The 15,400-nt window shown below is 43.9% G+C and overlaps 1 protein-coding gene across 1 annotated transcript in view; it reads right to left on the bottom strand.

The window, feature by feature from the left end:
* The window catches only part of LOC141092378 (protein-glutamine gamma-glutamyltransferase 5-like), a 70,929-nt gene extending 56,203 nt beyond the window's left edge, over nt 1-14,726 (bottom strand). The window contains exon 1 of the mRNA XM_073578484.1: nt 14,711-14,726. The gene's annotated coding sequence lies outside the window, so the exon portion shown is untranslated. The remainder of the gene's footprint in view (nt 1-14,710) is intronic.
* Between the last annotated feature and the right edge of the window lie 674 nt (nt 14,727-15,400).

The raw sequence follows: 15,400 nt of genomic DNA, 5'->3' as shown, positions 1-15,400 counted from the left end.
CAGTATCACACGGGATAGGATTAGATACACGGTGTTGTGAGTTCATTTTCCCCTTCACCACTCAGGCCCGATGAACTCCCTCTGCTGGTTAAGAAAGGTAGTGAGCCTGATTATCAAACATCTGAGACTAATGATGATGACTAGCTGAGTGGAGTGACTGACTGGATATAAGGCCGGCGAGTGATTTCTCTGTGGGATCCTTGGATACCAGTCTGAATTCCTGCTCTTCTAAAGCTAAGTTTTCTGCTCTGCTTTTTGCATTTGTGTTTTGACTTCGTTTTGCTGGATTTCTGCCATTCCCTGCTGGGGTGAGCTGAATTCCTTTAGCTTTGTCTTCAGAAAATACCTGAGTGCTGATTTAGTTTTTGAAGCCTAGCGGCTTCAGAGCCTTTTTCCATATCAGCCTGTTGGCATGTGTCTTTCATAGGGTTTTTGCAGATTGCAGACAGCAACTGTCCTTTCCTTTCCTGTTTAGTTAGTTTGGGCCCCATTGTTTGCTCAGTCTATCTTTCTATCTGTGTGAGTGTTTTTTCATCTTGCTTCACCGTCATTATATGTTGGGGGCTGCCTTTTACTTTGGGGTCTGCTCTGGGGCAGTTTAGATTTCCTTTTCTGTCCTTAGGCTATTTAGTCCTCCGGCTGTGATCGAGGGGTCTAGGGCACCGTAGGAACCCGCCACGGCTACTGCTAGTTGTGTTGATAGGTTCAGGGGTCTGCAATCTGATAGTTGCCAACTTCTCCAGTTTTCTGGACGTAGCTTCTATTTTTGTGTCTGCCTCCTACGGTGACTCGTTCATAACAGAATCACCCGCTGTACCGCAGATCCTAGGGTACTCAGTAGCAGGAAAGAATTGAAAAAGAAAAAAAAAAAAAGGTGTGTATATTTTTTCCTCTATATCTCTGAGGCCGTAGGGGAAATTTTTTTTTTCTCTCAATGGAGATAAAGCATTTGTCTGATCGCGTGGAGCAGCTCGCTGCGGAAGTGCGGCGAATTTTCGCCTACCTTGCTCATTCACATGCTGCTGAACCAAAGATTCCCACACCCGGTGTTTTTTTTTTAGCGGATCGGTCTAAATTTTTGAATTTCAAAAATAATTATAAATTATTTTTTGCTTTGAAGCCTAACTCATCAGGGAGCTCCACGCAGCAGGTTAAAATTGTCATCTCTTTGCTGCGTGGCGATCCCCAGGATTGGGCGTTTTCTTTGAAACCTGATGATCCTATTCTGACTAATGTGAACGCATTTTTTCAAGCCTTGGGGTTGTTGTATGACGAACCTAATGCCATTGATCAGGCTGAAAAGACCCTGCTGGCATTGAACCAGGGTCAAGATTCTGCAGAATCGTACTGTCAAAAATTCCGAAAGTGGGCGGTACTTACTACCTGGAATGATAATGCCCTGGCTGCTCTCTTTCGGAAGGGTTTGTCAGAAGCCGTAAAAGATACTATGGTGGGATTTCCTGTTCCCTCTGGTCTTGACGATTCTATGTCATTAGCCATTCAGATTGATCGGCGTTTGCGCGAACGCAAAACTGCACGAGAAGCGTTGCCACTTGTTGAACAAATGTCTGAACCTATGCAATGTGATAGAGTTTTGTCCAGAGAGCAGCGTCAGGAGTTCAGAAGGCGTAATAAGTTGTGTTTTTTCTGTGGAGATGCCTCGCATATTATTTCTGTCTGTCCTAAACGAGAGAAACGCTTTGCACACACGTTTTCTGTTGGTGGTGTTCAACCTAAGTTTCTTCTGGCTGTTACTCTGATCTGCTCCCTGTCCACATTTTCCGCCAAGGCTTTTGTGGATTCAGGAGCAGCTCTAAACCTAATGGACTTGGATTTTGCTAAACGTTGTGGATTTCCGATGACACCTCTGCAGACGCCTATCCCTTTGAGGGGGATTGATGCTACTCCTTTGGCAAAAAATAAACCTCAGTTTTGGACCCAGGTGGTAATGCGGCCCCAGACCATCAAGAAAATTGCAGATTTTTGGTGTTGCATAATCTGCATGATACCATTGTTCTGGAGTTTCCCTGGTTGCAAATTCATAATCCAGTTTTGGATTGGAAATCTGTGTCTGTGGTGAGTTGGGGTTGTCGGTGTGCCTTTAGTGAAGCTCCAGTGTTTTCCACCTCTCCTCAGTCGCATGATGTTCCTGATTATTTGGTGGACTTTTATGATGTATTTAGTGAGAATGAGTCTGCGTCTCTGCCTCCTCATAGGAGTTATGACTGTGCAATTGAACTGAGCCCGGGGTGTAAATTCCCTAAGGGTCGGCTCTTCAATTTATCTGTACCCGAGCACGAGGCTATGCGATCCTATATTAAGGAGGCGTTGGAGAAGGGTCATATTAGACCATCCTCGTCACCCTTAGGTGCCGTTTTTTTTTTTGTAGCCAAAAAGGATGGATCATTAAGACCTTGTATTGATTATCGTGCCCTCAACAAAATTACTGTTAAATATCAGTATCCGTTACCCCTGATTTCGGATCTATTCTCTAGAGTTAAAGGTGCTTGCTGGTTTACCAAGCTTGACCTCAGGGGGGCGTATAATCTTATTCGCATTAAGCATGGGGATGAATGGAAGACGGCGTTTAATACTCCAGAGGGACATTTTGAGTACCTGGTGATGCCTTTTGGGCTCACTAATGCCCCTTCTGTCTTCCAGTGCTTCATGAACGATATTTTCCGAGATTTTGTCGCTAAATTTTTGATTATCTATCTGGATGATATTTTGATCTTCTCCAAGGATTGGGATTCTCATGTGGAACATATTCGGACTGTGTTCCGGATCTTGAGGGAGAATTCCCTGTATATTAAAGGATCTAAATGCCTTTTTGGAGTACAGAGGATTTCTTTTTTGGGATTTGTTTTGTCTCCGTCAACTATTGAAATAGACCCGGCCAAGGTACAGGCCATTTACGATTGGGTTCAGCCCTCTTCTTTGAAGGCCCTTCAGAAGTTTTTGGGTTTTGCTAATTTTTATCGGAAATTTATAGCAAAATTTTCTAGTATTGCCAAGCCATTGACTGATTTGACTAAGAAGGGTGCTGATGTGTTAAATTGGTCTCCAGAGGCTGTTTCTTCCTTTCAGGAGTTGAAGCGAAGATTCACCTCCGCCCCGGTTTTGCGGCAACCTGATGTCTCACTTCCGTTCCAGGTAGAGGTGGATGCTTCTGAGATTGGTGCAGGAGCTGTTTTGTCCCAAAAGGATCCTGTAACATCTAAAATGAATCCCTGTGCTTTCTTTTCCCGAAAGTTCTCTCCATCTCAACGTAACTATGATGTGGGGAATCGGGAACTGTTGGCCATGAAATGGGCATTTGAGGAGTGGAGACATTGGTTGGAGGGAGCTAAGCATCAAGTCGTGGTCCTCACTGACCACAAGAATTTGATTTACCTAGAGTCGGCTAAGCGCTTGAACCCTAGACAGGCTAGGTGGGCCTTGTTTTTTACACGTTTTGATTTTGTGGTTTCTTTTCTTCCTGGAACTAAGAATGTCAAGGCAGACGCCCTCTCTAGGAGCTTCTTTGCTGATTCTCCTGTGGTGACCAAGCCTGCTACCATCTTAGGCGAAGGGGTAGTTCTTTCTGCCATCTCGCCCGATTTGAGACGTGCTCTGGAAGAGTTCCAGGAGGACAAACCTGAGCATTGTCCCAGTGGAAAGTTGTATGTTCCTGACCAGTGGAAGAAGAGAGTGATTTCTGAAGTTCATTGCTCTGCTTTGGCTGGTCATCCAGGTATTTTTGGTACTAGAGATCTGGTGAGTCGGTCTTTTTGGTGGCCCTCCTTGTCTCGTGATGTTAGGAATTTTGTGCAGTCCTGTGGGACTTGCTCCCGGTCTAAATCGTGTTCTCGCTCTAGTGGGTTGTTGATGCCTTTGCCTGTCCCCAAGAGGCCATGGACCCATATTTCAATGGATTTTATCTCTGATATGCCTGTCTCTCAGAGAATGACTGTTATTTGGGTGATTTGTGATAGATTCTCTAAGATGGTCCATCTTGTACCACTCCCTAAGTTGCCATCTTCCTCTGAGTTGGTGCCATTGTTTTTGCAACAGGTGGTTCGCTTGCACGGGATTCCTGAGAACATTGTATCTGACAGAGGAGTTCAGTTTGTGTCTAGATTTTGGAGAACTTTTTGTTCCAAGCTGGGAATTCAGTTGTCCTTCTCCTCTGCTTTTCACCCTCAGACCAATGGGCAGACAGAGAGAACAAACCAGACCTTGGAGTCATATTTGAGATGTTTTATTTCCGCTGATTAGGATGATTGGGTTTCATTTTTGCCCTTGGCCGAATTTGCTTTAAATAATAGAGCTAGTTCTGCCACTTTGATGTCACCTTTTTGTTGTAACTTTGGGTTTCATCCTCGATTTTCTTCAGGGCAGGTGGAGCCCTCTGCCTGCCCAGGTGTTGACACTGTGGTGGAGAGAATGCACCAGATCTGGGACCAAGTGGTGGATAAGTTATCCCTCTCCCAGGAAAAGGCCCAGTGGTTTTCCAACCGACATAGGACCATGGGTCCCCAGTTTAAGGTTGGTGATATGGTTTGGTTGTCATCAAAAAATATCGCTATGAAGGTGGCTTCTCCTAAGTTTAAGCCTAGATTTATTGGACCTTATAAGATTTTGGAGATTATTAATCCGGTCTCTTTTCGTTTGGCTCTTCCTGTCACATTTAAAATCCATAATGTGTTCCATAAGTCTTTGTTGAAGAGGTTTGTTGAGCCTGTTGTTCCGGGGGTGGCACCTCCAGACCCTGTATTGGTGGAAGGTAACATGGAATATGAGGTAGAGAAAATACTGGATTCCCGTCTGGCTAGACGGTGACTCCAGTATTTGGTTAAGTGGAAGGGTTATGGTCAGGAGGATAATTCCTGGGTCTCTGCCTCTGATATTCATGCCAAAAGATTGGTGCGTGCCTTTCATCGGGCTCACCCTGATCGCCCTGGTGGCTTGGTTGAGGGTTCGGTGACCCCTCCTCAAGGGGGAGGTACTGTTGTGAGTTCATTTTCCCCTTCACCACACAGGCCCGATGAACTCCCTCTGCTGGTTAAGAAAGGTAGTGAGCCTGATTATCAAACATCTGAGACTAATGATGATGACTGGCTGAGTGGAGTGACTGACTGGATATAAGGCCGGCGACGCCCTTCTGCCCTGCGGGTGATTTCTCTGTGGGATCCTTGGATACCAGTCTGTATTCCTGCTCTCCTAAAGCTAAGTTTTCTGCTCTGCTTTTTGCATTTGTGTTTTGACTTCGTTTTGCTGGATTTCTGCCATTCCCTGCTGGGGTGAGCTGAATTCCTTTAGCTTTGTCTTCAGAAAATACCTGAAGTGCTGATTTAGTTTTTGAAGCCTAGCGGCTTCAGGGCCTTTTTCCATATCAGCCTGTTGGCTTGTGTCTTTCATAGGGTTTTTGCAGATTGCAGACAGCAACTGTCCTTTCCTTTCCTGTTTAGTTAATTTGGGCCCCATTGTTTGCTCAGCCTATCTTTCTATCTGTGTGAGTGTTTTTTCATCTTGCTTCACCGTCATTATATGTTGGGGGCTGCCTTTTACTTTGGGGTCTGCTCTGGGGCAGTTTAGATTTCCTTTTCTGTCTTTAGGCTATTTAGTCCTCCGGCTGTGATCGAGGGGTCTAAGGCACCGTAGGAACCCCCCACGGCTACTGCTAGTTGTGTTGATAGGTTCAGGGGTCTGCAATCTGATAGTTGCCAACTTCTCCGGTTTTCTGGACGTAGCTTTTTTTTTGTGTCTGCCTCCGGTGACTCGTTCATAACACACGGTTAAGCAGACTGTATCACACAGGATAGGATTAGATACACGTCTCAGCAGTCAGTATCACACAGGAGAGGATTAGATACACAGCTCAGCAGACAGTATCACACAGGATAGGATTAGATACACAGCTCAGCAGTCAGTATCACACAGGAGAGGATTAGATACACAGCTCAGCAGACAGTATCACACAGGATAGGATTAGATACACGGCTCAGCAGTCAGTATCACACAGGAGAGGATTAGATGTCCAGCAGATTGCCACGTGTTTTGAAACAGCAGGGAGCAGCTCCTCCTATGTTTTGCAGGGGCAGCAGCTGGTCGGGTGTTTTGGAAAGAGCAGCTCGGTCTCCAGGAGCTCTTCCTGGTTCCTCTCCTGCAGCTGGTATGTGCAGAGTGAACATCCAAGCCGTTATGCTGGAACAGTACAGCATCCAGGGCTTGCAATAGAGTGTAAATGGAGCTAAAATAAGATGGCGCCTGGCCACACCTACAGCTGTGAATTGAGCTGCCCACAGGGGCGTGCCCAGTTCACTCCTGATGCTCCTGCAATGAAAGAGATAGGGGTCGGGAGCCGACCGTTATGTCTTATGCCCAGGGACTGCCGTAAATGAGCATGGAAAGTGTCGTTCAGCAGCCAGAAAGGTAAGATGGCAACCCCCAGTGGCTGCATTAATACAGAAAAAAAAAAAAAAACATACACACCACTGAGTCAAGCTTAGGGGACAATATCTTTTTATACTCTTTTCTTTTTTCCATTAAATTATGAAAAAACACGGCACCTTCCCTTTAAAGATAATCAAATTAGATTTATCATCACGTTCCATAACCAGTGGGACAGGATGAGGAAACTTTTTGATACTCACTGGCAAATTTTGAAAACGGATACACAAATTTCTAACTTGTTACCGGAAAGACCTTTGTTAACTGCACGGAGGGCCTTGAATCTTCGTGACCCGCTCATGAAGAGTCATTTTGTTAGACCCACTGTGAGAACCCAAACAGGTTTTCGGATACGGGGATCTTTCCCATGTGGAGAGTGTAACGTGTGTGGTTTTATGATTCAAACTCATTGTTTCATCAATTCTTGGGATTCATGTGAATACCAGTTGAAAGACTACATTAACTGTAAAACACATAATGTTGTGTATGCATTGGTCTGCCCTTGTCCTAAAGTCTACATCGGACAGACATCTCAAGAATTATGTAAACGTGTGCAGCAGCACACATCTGACATCAATTTGGCCAGGTCAGACCTGACCAAGGGCAAAACTCTGATTTCAGTGGCCTCCCATTTTTTGGAGTGCCACAGTGGATAGACCAATGGTCTTATGGTAGTGGATCTACAGAGGGTCAAACCAAATATTTGTAAATCTTACCGGCAGGGTGAGTTACTTAGATTGGAGTCAAGGTGGATTTTTCTACTAAACTCTGTTAGGCCTGGAGGCATAAATGAAGATTTATCTTTTACTGGCTTCCTTATGACATAATTACTTTTGTTTTTTGAGACAATTTGAGATATTATAATTGATGTCTTGTGTTCCACTTCTGCTCCAATGGTGTTGGTTGAGTGAATTCTTGCTTTTTGTTTTTTGTCAATAATTTCCATTCAGGTAGTGCAATAGGATTTTCTTCTCTGATGCGGGTGCCTTATTATGTGAATACATTACCAATGTTAGCCTTATTGCATTGGTCTTGTGATTTGTGTGAGCATTTTGCTTTTGTGGCCATATTTACTTTATATTTATTTATCTATTAGACATATAGACATCCTGGGGTGATTGCTTACTTGTTATATACTGGGGATTATCTACTTTGTAAGAAGAATGTTCCTAATCTACATGCATGATGTGTGCCTTTGGTGGTGTTGTGGTTGGCGCTATGTGGACTCGTCTGTTCACATATTGCGGCATGTGGAGACAGGGTCTCCGTCTAGTTATAGCGCAGGTATTGCTGTCGGTCATTGTATGGGGCGGCTGCGTTGTCTGAGGCAGGTGGGAGCATTGACACGTCATGTCCTGCCGTCTGGAACGCAGGACTTCCTGCATGTGGACCGCAAGCGTGTCATCCACTTATGCCTGGAACGTAAGCTGATCATCTGCGCATGCGCAATCATTTAGTCCTATTCCACACTATTCTCTTCACTCAGCGGACGCCGCACACAGGTGACGGCACCCACTGAAGTTATTGCAATTGCATTTGCACTATTGGGCATGTTTACACTATATGGCTACTTCCCCTGACGAAGCTGCAGGAAGCAGCGACACGCATTGGGTATTGTGGGCAGCGTGATCCTTCTTGGGTAATTATGATGTAATTTATTACGGTATACAGTCATGGCCAAATGTATTGACACCCCTGCAATTCTGTCAGATAATACTCAGTTTCTTCCTGAAAATGATTGCAAACACAAATTCTTTGGTATTATTATCTTCATTTAATTTGTTTTAAATGAAAAAACACAAAAAGAATTGTCCTAAAGCCAAATTGGATATAATTCCACACCAAACATAAAAAAGAGGGTGGACAAAAGTATTGGCACTGTTCGAAAAATCATGTGATGCTTCTCTAATTTGTGTAATTAACAGCACCTGTAACTTACCTGTGGCACCTAACAGGTGTTGGCAATAACTAAATCACACTTGCAGCCAGTTGACATGGATTAAAGTTGACTCAACCTCTGTCCTGTGTCCTTGTGTGTACCACATTGAGCATGGAGAAAAGAAAGAAGACCAAAGAACTGTCTGAGGACTTGAGAAACCAAATTGTGAGGAAGCATGAGCAATCTCAAGGCTACAAGTCCATCTCCAAAGACCTGAATGTTCCTGTGTCTACCGTGCACAGTGTCATCAAGAAGTGTAAAGCCCATGGTACTGTGGCTAACCTCCCTAGATGTGGACGGAAAAGAAAAATTGACAAGAGATTTCAACGCAAGACTGTGCGGATGTTGGATAAAGAACCTCCACTAACATCCAAACAAGTTCACGCTGCCCTGCAGTCCGAGGGTACAACGGTGTCAACCCGTACTATCCGTCGGTATCTGAATGAAAAGGGACTGTATGGTGGGAGACCCAGGAAGACTCCACTTCTTACCCCGAGACATAAAAAAGCCAGGCTGGAGTTTGCCAAAACTTACCTGAAAAAGCCTAAAACATTTTGGAAGAATGTTCTCTGGTCAGATGAGACAAAAGTAGAGCTTTTAGGGCAAAAGCATCAACATAGAGTTTACAGGAGAAAAAAGAGGCATTCAAAGAAAAGTACACGGTCCCTACAGTCAAACATGGCAGAGGTTCCCTTATGTTTTGGGGTTGCTTTGCTGCTTCTGGCACTGGACTGCTTGACCGTGTGCATGGCATTAGGAAGTCAGAAGACTACCAACAAATTTTGCAGCATAATTTAGGGCCCAGTGTGAGAAAGCTGGGTCTACCTCAGAGGTCATGGGTCTTCCAGCAGGACAATAACCCAAAACACACTTCAAAAAGCACTAGAAAATGGTTTGAGAGAAAGCACTGGAGACTTCTAAGGTGGCCAGCAATGAGTCCAGACCTGAATCCCATAGAACACCTGTGGAGAGATCTAAAAATGGCAGTTTGGAGAAGGCACCCTTCAAATATCAGGGACCTGGAGTAGTTTGCCAAAGAAGAATGGTCTAAAATTCCAGCAGAGCATTGTAAGAAACTCATTGATGGTTACCAGAAGCGGTTGGTCGCAGTTATTTTGGCTAAAGGATGTGCAACTAAGTATTAGGCTGAGGGTGCCAATACTTTTGTCCGGCCCTTTTTTGGAGTTTTGTGTGAAATGATCAATTTTTTTGCTTTTTGCTTCATTCTCTTTTGTGTTTTTTCATTTAAGACAAATTAATTGAAGATAATAATACCAAAGAATTTGTGTTTGCAATCATTTTCAGGAAGAAACTGAGTATTCTCTGACAGAATTGCAGGGGTGTCAATACTTTTGGCCATGACTGTATCTGTTTCTTATTTTTTCTTTGGCTTGCACGAGAGTTACATTTTCTTTCCATGTATTGAGGACCCATTATATGGATACATGTCATGGAATTATTTGGATTCTCTCTAGTGGTGAGTTAAGCAATGCTTAGCCTCCCAAATGTATTAAATCTTTTAATCATGTTCATTGTTTTCTCTCCTGCAAGTCTATGATTTTTCTGTTTCATATTAAATTATATACTACCCTTGATGTATTGGGAAGATAAAAATATTGATATGATATGTGACTGTGTATTTACACATGTGAATATACAGTGGGGCAAAAAAGTATTTAGTCAGTCAGCAATAGTGCAAGTTCCACCACTTAAAAAGATGAGGAATGGAGGAATGGGCCAACATACCAACAACAGTGTGTGGCAACCTTGTGAAGACTTACAGAAAACGTTTGACCTCTGTCATTGCCAACAAAGGATATATCACAAAGTATTGAGATGAAATTTTGTTTCTGACCAAATACTTATTTTCCACCATAATATGCAAATAAAATGAAAAAAAAACAGACAATGTGATTTTATGGATTTTTTTTTCTCAGTTTGTCTCCCATAGTTGAGGTCTACCTATGATGTAAATTACAGACGCCTCTCATCTTTTTAAGTGGTGGAACTTGCACTATTGCTGACTGACTAAATACTTTTTTGCCCCACTGTATATATCCACTTGCCCACACCCTTTTTATTGGTTTTAATTGTTTTTTATCTTGCATCTTGTCTGTCTGGTATTTGCATGTTTAATAAAAGCCTTTTTTCATACTGATTGATGCTGTGAGTGCAGAATTTCCTGTGCTTCTTTTCTCTTTTTTAATTTCAGTTGTTTTGGTACAGAGTTGCACCCAGTAGTATTATATTATATATATTATATTTTGTGGTGCACTGCCCACCTATCTCCACACGTGAACACACAATGCATCATACCCTACTGTTTTGGGGGTTGTGGAACCAGTTACAATGTCAATGCTGATGCTTGCTTTATACAGAAATGGCCATGATGGGTATGTGGGCATCAGAACTGGACCATAAAGCAAAGAAAAAGGGTGGCCAAGCTGTTAATGGCCATGATGGGTATGTGGGCATCAGAACTGGGCCATAAAGCAAAGAAAAAGGATGACCAAGCTGCTAATGGCCATGATGGGTATGTGGGCATCAGAACTGGGCCATAAAGCAAAGAAAAAGGGTGGCCAAGCTGTTAATGGCCATGATGGGTATGTGGGCATCAGAACTGGACCATTAAGCAAAGAAAAAGGGTGGCCAAGCTGTTAATGGCCATGATGGGTATGTTGGCATCAGAACTGGGCCATAAAGCAAAGAAAAAGGATGACCAAGCTGCTAATGGCCATGATGGGTATGTGGGCATCAGAACTGGGCCATAAAGCAAAGAAAAAGGATGACCAAGCTGCTAATGGCCATGATGGGTATGTGGGCATCAGAACTGGGCCATAAAGCAAAGAAAAAGGATGACCAAGCTGCTAATGGCCATGATGGGTATGTGGGCATCAGAACTGGGCCATAAAGCAAGGAAAAAGGGTGGCCAAGCTGCAAATGGCCATGATGGGTATGTGGGCATCAGAACTGGGCCATAAAGCAAAGAAAAAGGATGACCAAGCTGCTAATGGCCATGATGGATATGTGGGCATCAGAACTGGGCCATAAAGCAAGGAAAAAGGGTGGCCAAGCTGCAAATGGCTATGATGGGTATGTGGGCATCAGAACTGGGCCATAAAGCAAAGAAAAAGGGTGGCCAAGCTGTTAATGGCCATGATGGGTATGTTGGCATCAGAACTGGGCCATAAAGCAAGGAAAAAGGGTGGCCAAGCTGCAAATGGCTATGATGGGTATGTGGGCATCATAACTGGGCCATAAAGCAAAGAAAAAGGGTGGCCAAGCTGTTAATGGCCATGATGGGTATGTTGGCATCAGAACTGGGCCATAAAGCAAAGAGAAAGGGTGGCCAAGCTGCTAATGGCCATGATGGGTATGTGGGCATCAGAACTGGGCCATAAAGCAAAGAGAAAGGGTGGCCAAGCTGCTAATGGCCATGATGGGTATGTGGGCATCAGAACTGGGCCATAAAGCAAAGAGAAAGGGTGGCCAAGCTGCTAATGGCCATGATGGGTATGTTGGCATCAGAACTGGGCCATAAAGCAAAGAGAAAGGGTGGCCAAGCTGTTAATGGCCATGATGGGTATGTTGGCATCAGAACTGGGCCATAAAGCAAAGAAAAAGGATGACCAAGCTGCTAATGGCCATGATGGGTATGTGGGCATCAGAACTGGGCCATAAAGCAAAGAGAAAGGGTGGCCAAGCTGCTAATGGCCATGATGGGTATGTGGGCATCAGAACTGGGCCATAAAGCAAAGAGAAAGGGTGGCCAAGCTGCTAATGGCCATGATGGGTATGTGGGCATCAGAACTGGGCCATAAAGCAAAGAGAAAGGGTGGCCAAGCTGCTAATGGCCATGATGGGTATGTTGGCATCAGAACTGGGCCATAAAGCAAAGAGAAAGGGTGGCCAAGCTGTTAATGGCCATGATGGGTATGTGGGCATCAGAACTGGGCCATAAAGCAAAGAAAAAGGATGACCAAGCTGCTAATGGCCATGATGGGTATGTGGGCATCAGAACTGGGCCATAAAGCAAAGAAAAAGGGTGGCCAAGCTGTTAATGGCCATGATGGGTATGTGGGCATCAGAACTGGGCCATAAAGCAAAGAGAAAGGGTGGCCAAGCTGCTAATGGCCATGATGGGTATGTGGGCATCAGAACTGGGCCATAAAGCAAAGAGAAAGGGTGGCCAAGCTGCTAATGGCCATGATGGGTATGTTGGCATCAGAACTGGGCCATAAAGCAAAGAGAAAGGGTGGCCAAGCTGTTAATGGCCATGATGGGTATGTGGGCATCAGAACTGGGCCATAAAGCAAAGAAAAAGGATGACCAAGCTGCTAATGGCCATGATGGGTATGTGGGCATCAGAACTGGGCCATAAAGCAAAGAAAAAGGGTGGCCAAGCTGTTAATGGCCATGATGGGTATGTTGGCATCAGAACTGGGCCATAAAGCAAAGAAAAAGGATGACCAAGCTGCTAATGGCCATGATGGGTATGTGGGCATCAGAACTGGGCCATAAAGCAAAGAAAAAGGATGACCAAGCTGCTAATGGCCATGATGGGTATGTGGGCATCAGAACTGGGCCATAAAGCAAAGAAAAAGGATGACCAAGCTGCTAATGGCCATGATGGGTATGTGGGCATCAGAACTGGGCCATAAAGCAAGGAAAAAGGGTGGCCAAGCTGCAAATGGCTATGATGGGTATGTGGGCATCAGAACTGGGCCATAAAGCAAAGAAAAAGGATGACCAAGCTGCTAATGGCCATGATGGGTATGTGGGCATCAGAACTGGGCCATAAAGCAAGGAAAAAGGGTGGCCAAGCTGCAAATGGCTATGATGGGTATGTGGGCATCAGAACTGGGCCATAAAGCAAAGAAAAAGGGTGGCCAAGCTGTTAATGGCCATGATGGGTATGTTGGCATCAGAACTGGGCCATAAAGCAAGGAAAAAGGGTGGCCAAGCTGCAAATGGCTATGATGGGTATGTGGGCATCATAACTGGGCCATAAAGCAAAGAAAAAGGGTGGCCAAGCTGTTAATGGCCATGATGGGTATGTTGGCATCAGAACTGGGCCATAAAGCAAAGAGAAAGGGTGGCCAAGCTGCTAATGGCCATGATGGGTATGTGGGCATCAGAACTGGGCCATAAAGCAAAGAGAAAGGGTGGCCAAGCTGCTAATGGCCATGATGGGTATGTGGGCATCAGAACTGGGCCATAAAGCAAAGAGAAAGGGTGGCCAAGCTGCTAATGGCCATGATGGGTATGTTGGCATCAGAACTGGGCCATAAAGCAAAGAGAAAGGGTGGCCAAGCTGCTAATGGCCATGATGGGTATGTTGGCATCAGAACTGGACCATAAAGCAAAGAAAAAGGGATGGCCAAGCTGGTTTTATTAAATGTATTGTTGGAAATCTTTTGATCCTGACAATTGTGTAGATACCACTTTGACATGCACCACTCAGATAAGTACAACCTTTGACATTAATTGTATTTAGTAACAGCAGTGACCTACTTCTACCTAATAATGGTCCTGCCACACTGAAAAAGTCTTCAGGAATGTATGGAGGAACGTGACAGAACTCAAGGTATTGGCTTTGCTATAAAAAGTCAAGAATCTGTGGTCTGTGTTGGAAAAACAAGTCCTATTCATGGAGGTCCTTTCTAAAGAATTTACTGCTAACCTCTTGGGTGCCAGATTCACAGGACACCTTTGAAAGTCATGTAAAGTCTAATGCTCAGAGCTATTTTGGCAGTACAAGGATGGTCTGGAGAGTATTAGACAAATGGAAGTCATGTTTCTATATGTTTTGTCTGTAGAGACTGGTGAGAAGAGCTGGCAACACATTAGTAAATAAGGCCTGTTTCACACTTCCGTTTTTGTGTCCGCCAAACGGATCCGTTTCCGTTTTTTTGACGGAAACTGATGCAAACGGATCCGTTTTTTAAAAACGGATCCGTTTTTTTGACGGATCCGCGGTAACCGTAATGGAAGTCTATGGGACAAAAAAACGGATCCTGCAAAAAATGGCGGATCCGTTTTTTTACGGAAAACAACGGATTTTGACGGATTTGAAAAAACGAAAGTGTGAAACAGGCCTAAGACTTCCTAATAGGAGTATTGAATGACGGGCGATCTATTTAAGATTTCACTAAATTTCATAAGAAATAACCTGCATGGGCTTGTAATGGTACATTGATGTGGGGCGTGGTGAATTTTCCTCATAACAAATTCATGTGTTATATGAAAGAACAACCTTACAAGCAAGAACAACGTTCTGTTAATTCTAAATAAAAGATATTATATTAATATAAAGATACAGTACAGGTGTTAACTTACGAAAACTCAAGTCTTCTGCTGAGGATGTTCGCTCTGTGTCTGTAAATGTGCAGTTAGGAATTTACTAACCGTGTAAAGGTACGATCTCAAAGTTCAATGGCATGGTAAAAATGCAGAAGGGAAATGTATCTGTGGAATGTCGGTATTTGTCTATTGTCGGTATTGTTTGCTTTCCTCTGATCTGCTGAAAACTCAAATCAATCTTATCTAATTTAACCATTATCTCTATCTATTATCAATCTATCTATTATCTATCTATTATCTCTCATATCTAACTATGTATCTATCTATGTATCTCATATCTATCTATCTGTCTATCTATCAACATACCTGCCATAGCATTTCATTTCATTCAAATGTGAACGGATAGTTGGCACTGACACTGATGCACCCTAAGCCTGAAGGACAGCTTGAATTTCTATGGAACTTGATTGGGGCTGTGTATCCATCATCCGGACTACCCTGTGTTGCAACCTTTCATATTTTTCTCTGCTGTCCACATCCAGGGAGATTACCTACAGTGCCATGGGTTGAAAACTTGTTCATTATGTTAAGCTCCATGGACAAAAGAACATCAAGATCTCTGGCGATGGACTTATAACCTTGAGATTGTTGATATTTTTCAACAATGTTGGTTCTCAAGTCCTCAGACAGTTCTCTTCTCCTCTTTCTGTTCTCCGTGCTTAGTGT

This window comes from Dendrobates tinctorius, unplaced genomic scaffold, assembly GCF_039654945.1.
Source record: "Dendrobates tinctorius isolate UK_male_01 unplaced genomic scaffold, ASM3965494v1 ptg000059l, whole genome shotgun sequence".
Classification (NCBI taxonomy): Eukaryota; Metazoa; Chordata; class Amphibia; order Anura; family Dendrobatidae; genus Dendrobates; species Dendrobates tinctorius.
The sequence above is the reverse complement of the archived record's forward strand: the minus strand, read 5'-3'. Positions and strand labels throughout refer to the sequence as shown.